This window comes from Dipodomys ordii, unplaced genomic scaffold, assembly GCF_000151885.1.
Source record: "Dipodomys ordii isolate 6190 unplaced genomic scaffold, Dord_2.0 Scaffold10, whole genome shotgun sequence".
Lineage (NCBI taxonomy): Eukaryota > Metazoa > Chordata > Mammalia > Rodentia > Heteromyidae > Dipodomys > Dipodomys ordii.
Genome location: NW_012267226.1, coordinates 19,400,688 through 19,407,134, shown reverse-complemented (window position 1 = coordinate 19,407,134; position 6,447 = coordinate 19,400,688). Strand labels below are relative to the sequence as shown.

Sequence of the window (6,447 nt, the reverse complement as noted above, 5' to 3'; positions counted from 1 at the left end):
TCCTGCCCGGACTGGCTTTGAACCTCGATCCTCAGATCTCAGCCTCCTGAGGAGCTAGGATTACAGGCGTGAGCCACTGACGTCCAGCTAAACTAGTATCTCTTTAGATCTACAAACTAATTTACAGACATGGCCTTTCAAAATTCATCCATCAGATAAACAATTTATCCAAAGTAGCAATATTAAAAAGTCACAATTCAGGGCCAGTGGCTCATGCCTGTAATCCTAGCTACTCAGGAGGCTGAGATCTGAGGATCAAGGTTCAAAGCCAGCCCGGGCAGGAAAGTCCATGAAATTCTTATCTCCAATAAACCACCAGAAAACAAGTGGCACTGTAGCTCAAGTGGTAGAGCGCTAGCATTGAGCTGAAGAGCTGAGAGACAGCGCTCAGGCCCAGAGTTCAAGGAACTTTATTATTAAAATCAAATTGCACTCAGATCTAAGGAATCTGTTCTCTGGTTCTAAGAGCTGATTAAATAAGAGGAGTAGAATTTGAAACTAAAGAGATGTACAAGTTGGACATTTTTATCTGGAATGTTTTGGATTTCAGAATATCTACAAATACATCAAACACATACTAAGCTATCTTGAGGATAGGAACAAGCGAAAACATGAATTTCATTTGTCTCACATGTACCTTAGATAGCCTAATAGTAATTTTGTACAATGTTGCTAGTGCCTTGACTTTTGATTATGATCCATCATATGAAGTCAGGTATGGAAATTTCCACTTGTGGTATCATGCTAGTTTAAAAAAAAGTCAGAGCAATTTTGCATTAAGGATACTCAATCTATTATGTTCATTGTTATTTAGAGTTTTTCTTTCCTTCTTCCTTTTGTGTGTCCATGTGTGCAAATAGGTAAGAGGGTAGGAGGGATTGTTTGAGGATCAAACATGCTAGGCAAGTGCTCTACCAATGAGGTAATTTCCTAACCCTTATTGCTGTTGAGCAAACCAAAGCCTATTACTCTTGAACAAAGGATATTATATTTCATATAGAAAGGAATAAAGAAACTATGATAAGCTAGTTTAACAAGTTGTTCACTTACATTTTTATATCACTACCTATATTTGATGACATTTTGAACTCGAGAGAATTACTTTCATCTGAATTCTAAAGTTCTTCACTGGCAAAGAGTGTGTGTGGGGGTGGGGGGGAGATGAGTGGCTTCTATCTGTAATCCTTGCTATGCAGGAGGCTGAGATGTGGAGGAGGAGGTCTGAAGCCAGTCTGGGCAGAAAAGTCTGCAAGATTCCATCTCTAAAATAAACATCACATCTGTAATCCTAGCTACTCAGGAGGCTGAGCTCTGAGGGTTCTGGTTCAAAGCTAGCCCAAAGATGACGGAGAAAAGTCATTAAGATTCTTTTCTCCAATTAGCTACTCAAAAAACGAAGTGGAGCTGGGGCTCAAAGCAGTAGAGTGTTAGCCTTGAGCAAAAGAGCTCAAGGAAAGTATGGAGGGCCTGAGTTCAAGCCCCACCACTGAAAATAAATATATACATACAACAGCAAAAGCTAGGCTGGAAGCACTCCATAATAGATCAACAGTCAAGCAAGCAGAGAAAGCGTAAGTTCCTGAGTTCAAAATTCAGTACTAGCAAAATAAATAAATAAATAAAAATTAAAATTAAGCTAAAGCAATTAAAACTGGAAACGATTAAAAACACAACCAATTTGGTCATCCTTTTATTCTCTTTAACTATGAATACAAGGTCAGCCTTCCTTTCCAAGGGCAAAGTATCTGAGTAAAAAACTTGTTTCTTTGTGCCTCAGACCCTTGGATTTGTGTTTTGCCATCCAAAAAAAAAAAAAATCTTAACAATACAATGTAACTTTCATGCTTTCACCAATGTCTATGGCTTCTAAAGTGGTAACAGTTTTAAACACCCAGAAAAGAAAACTGAGCCATAGTCCATGTGTTCTCCTCTTTAACAATCAGGCCAGAAACCCAGCACAGGTAGCTTCATAATCCTAGCTATTCAGAGGAGTCTGAGATTTGAAGGACTAAGGTTCTAAGCCAGCAGAGAGAAAAACCTCAAGATCCCATCTCTAACTAACCAGCAAAATGCTGGGCTGGGCTCAGGAGATAATGTACCAACCATGAGCCAGAAAGCTGAGAAAGATGCCCTGAATTTAAAACCTGGTACGGGTAAAAAATAAAAATCAGGCCAGAAATGCAGAACCAAGAGCACTATTCATTTAGTATTCAACTTGGGGACTTTATTGCAAAACAAACAAAAATAAATGAATAATCAGTAGCTATCCAAAAGAATCTTTTGTAGTATACCATAAAAATCTGAGTGGAATTCCTGTCGCAGGTAAAGGACAATTTTGCAATACAGACACCCTTAGAATAATGAAACTGCAAGAAAAATTCTTTAAAAGGGAAGAGAGCTTCTAATATGCCACTGTGAGAGAGCACTCAAAAATTGTGGCTCTGGGGTTGGGAAGGTGGCTCAGTGGTAGAGCACTTGCCTTGCCCTGCGTTCAATTCCTCAGCACCACAAAAGCAGAAAAAGCCGGAAGTGGCAATGTGGCTCAAGTGCTGGAGAACTAACCTTGAGCTGAAGAGCTGAGGGACAGTGCCTAGGCCCAGAGTTCAGGCCCCATGACTGACCAAAAAAAAAATTGTGGCTCTGGGTTCAATCCTCAGCATCACACACAAAAAAGGTACCAACACAGAGAGATTTGGTTTGTTCCATTTCACCTTACTGATTCATAACAAGTTATGAAAAACAAACTCAGTCTGTTAAAAAAAAACACCCAGCTGAATGACAAAAGGTGGGTAAACAAAAATTTTGTCCATTTCCAGGACAGACTATACTCTAAAGAAGTAATTTTTTCAATACTAGGGTTTGAACTCAAGATTGTTTGCTCTTGCATGCTTTCTATGAAGTCTTTCTATACCTCTTGAGTTCCTCTACCAGTCCAAGAGAAGCAACTTTTAATGTAGGTCAAAATGAGTTCTTCAGGAAGAGTAAGCAAATTGCACATTTCCCCTACCTTTTCTATCTTCTTTACTTAACTCGGATTATGAAAATACAACACTTATATTTCCAGACAATTATACTATCTGTGGAGAAAGTACCTTCAAAAAGAATTATTAGCCGGGCTCCAGTGGCTCATGCCTGTAATCCTAGCTCCTCAGGAGGCTGAGATCTGAGGATTACAGTTCAAAGCCAGCCCAGGCAGGAAAGTCTATGGTACTCTTAGCTCCAATAAACCACCAGAAAACCGTTAGTGATGCTGTGGCTCAAGTGGTAGAGCGCTTGCCTTGAGCTGAAGAGCTGAGGGACATCGCCCAGGCTCAGAGTTCAAGCCCCATGACTGACCAAAAAAAAAAAAAAATTATCGTAAGGCCATACACCTGACATCCTAGCTATGCAGGGCTGAGATTTGGGCACCATGCTTTGAAGCAGGAAAATCTGTGAGAGTCCGATCTCCAACCAACCACCAAAAAACCAGAAGTGAAGGTGTGGCTCAAATGTTAGAGCTCTAGCCTTGAACACAAAAGATCAGTGGCCCTGAGTTCAAGTCCCAAGACCCCCATATATACATATACATACACATATACATACGTACACACACACATATTCTCAAGCTTAACTGGATTTTTATGTTGAGTACATTTGAACCATGAAACAGATGGCGAACAATGAAATAAGAATTAATTTAGGTTTCCTCTCAGACCTGAGGACTCCTCATTTTGCTTCAGAGTTGGCAGAGTCTACTTTGCCTCATTGGCTGGCAGGTGGATAACAAGGGTCCAGCACATCCATTATTTATCATCAAATGCCCTAGCCAAGAAATTAATGCACAATTATTTCCTCCCCTGCTCCTTCACAAGGAGGCAACCTTTATGTCAGAACACAGTCCACAGAGGAAGAAGAGAAAGGCAATCATGACCCTCTGTATCTTGTCTTTCTCCACATTTTTACCTCACACTCAACCTCTCCACCCAATTTAAAGCTGTACAAAATGAAGTCCTAGGTTCTAAGTGGTCTTTCCTTTCTCCATAGGCAGCTCTACAAAGTGTTAGGTTTTCTTAAGGTCTGTATCTAAATTTTGAAATCAATGTTGACCTGGGAACTATGGAAGACCAAACGACTCAACCAAATTTGTGGAACTCAAGTCTCCGACCCAGTAAATGGACTTGATTCGGGTGGGGAAGACACTCAGGTTAAAAAAGTCTATCCACCTTAAGTTTTGGCCCGGAGATTTGCTAAGCCTACTCCTGTAATTCCAGCACTTCGAAGGCATTCAGCAGGAAGATAAAGAGTTCAAGGTCAGCCCAGGCTACTTAAAAAGTTCAAAGTCAGTCTGAGCTTCCTAACCGGATCCTGTCTTTAAAAAAAAAAAAAAAAGGAGCAGATGCAGTGGAAGAACCTTGTGAACAGTATGCACGAGACTCTGGGTGCAATCTCTAGCGCTGAGACGCAAACGAGCCAACCCACAATCCATTGACATTTGACTAGCTACTTGATACTGGGTAAATAAATCATCAGTCTCTCAGGGTCTCATCTCTAAAAGGTGCTGGGGTCCCGACAGGAATCTCGAAGGAGGTAGCAGAGAAGTTTCTAACGAGTAGAAAATTCTCAACAAAAGGGGAAGGGAGATAGTGCGCGCGCACACGCGCACACACACGCTCACACACTCAGGTTTGCGCCTGGAAGCGACAGGAGAAGACACAGAGGTTCCCCTCGGGGATGGAGGGAAAAGGTAACAGCTGCGTCTGGAGGCAGGAGGAGCCCCTGCAGGCGTGAACGCGCGGCCTCCGGGAGCTGGGGTGCGGGGAGGCCCGGTCCGGGGGGAGGGGGGGCAGGGCGCGGCGCCCCGCCACGCTCCTCCACGAGGAAAAGCGGGGAGGGGGCGCCAGCCCGCGGCCGAGAAAAGTCTCCACGCTTGGGGATGGAGGCTGGGAAGGAGGTCCTAGGCGCAGGCCGGCCGGGCCGCGGAGCAGGCCGGCGCGAGGCCCCCCGAGGGCCGCCCCGGTGATGGCGCGGGGGAGGGGCCGCGGGTGGGGGAGGGGAGGCCGCGGGCCTCTCACAATAACACCTCGCGGTCCCTTCCCGCCCCGACCTCGGAGCCACGGGTCCCCGCCACTATGGATGCACTCACACAGGGAGAGGGTCCGTGCGGGCCCCAAGAGGCTGCGGCGTCGGCGGGTGGCACGTCTGTCGCTTGCTCAATCCCGGCGGCCCCGCTCCGGCGCGTCCCTCCTCGGGCCCCAGCACCAGCAGCAGCGCCTCCACTTCCGGTTCCCCTGCCACTCAGGCAAATGGGTTCCGGAAGTCCCGCCCCCGACGCCGCCGGCCCCGCCGCTGCGTGGCCGCGCTGTCTCCTTACTTTCACTCTGGGCGGGCGCTGGGGGCTGGTGCCCAGGTGTGGCGTCCGCCCCGCCCCGCGCCGCCCCGCCCCGCCCCGCCAGCTTTCCCCGCTTTCTTCTCTCTCCTGCAGGTGGTCTGAGTGACTTGGGTCTCTGTCTTTCCTCCAGCTGCATCCCTGAATTCTGCGTTCCTGTCACCTCGGTGTGGTGGATGCCATCCCAAGGTGGCACTCAGGACCATGTAGCGTGACCTCACACTGACGCCATTCCCTTCCCATCCGGCCAACCTGGCTTCCTCCTCCTCCCAGGGAATAAACCAGACTGGAAATAGAGGCCCCGAGGTTAATCAGGCAGCCTCCTGGATTTATGGGTGGAACTTCTGTTTCTTTTGTGGGTGACACCCTAGCGGGATGGCAGCTCCAGTCTCCGCCTGAAGGCCTATAAAGTCAATATTGAAAAGATGCCGTGGTTTATGTTAAAATGCCCCTGAGATCCTAAGAAGGAGGGAAGCGGAGATGTGCTAAGCCTTTGCTAGTGGAAATCACTGGGGAGCGACACCTGAGATAGCTCTTAAGGGTAGACCTCATTAGGAGCTATGATGGTGTATAGGCAGAGCCTTCCACGTTTGAAACTAGTCAAGGGGTTCAGATTTCCCTGAGGAGGGAGGGGGACAAATACACACACACACACACTAAACTCCAAACTTTAAAGAATACTATGAGGCAGGCACTGGTGGCTCATGCCTGCAATTCTGGCTCCACAAGAAGGCTGAGATCTGAGGACTGTAGTTTGAAGCCAGCCTAAGGAAGAAAACTCTATGAGACTCTTATCTCCAATTAACCATCAAAAAGCTAGTAGCAGCCGGGCACCGGTGGCGCACTCCTGTAATCCTAGCTACTCAGGAGGCTGAGATGGGAGGATCGCGGTTCAAAGCCAATCCGGGCAGGAAACTCCGTGAAACTCTTATCTCCAATAAACCACCAGAAAACCGGAAGTTGGCACTGTAGCTCTAGTGATAGAGCACTAGCCCTGAGCTGAAGAGCTGAGGGACAGTGCCCAGGCCCAGAGCTCAAGCATGACCCACAAAAAAAAAAAAAAAAAAGCTAGTAGCCTGGCA

The 6,447-nt window shown here is 46.5% G+C and overlaps 1 protein-coding gene across 1 annotated transcript in view; it reads right to left on the bottom strand.

Moving 5' to 3' along the window:
• Positions 1-5,254, bottom strand: part of Pafah1b2 (platelet-activating factor acetylhydrolase 1b, catalytic subunit 2 (30kDa)) — a 38,518-nt gene extending 33,264 nt beyond the window's left edge. The window contains exon 1 of the mRNA XM_013009759.1: positions 5,123-5,254. The gene's annotated coding sequence lies outside the window, so the exon portion shown is untranslated. The remainder of the gene's footprint in view (positions 1-5,122) is intronic.
• Between the last annotated feature and the right edge of the window lie 1,193 nt (positions 5,255-6,447).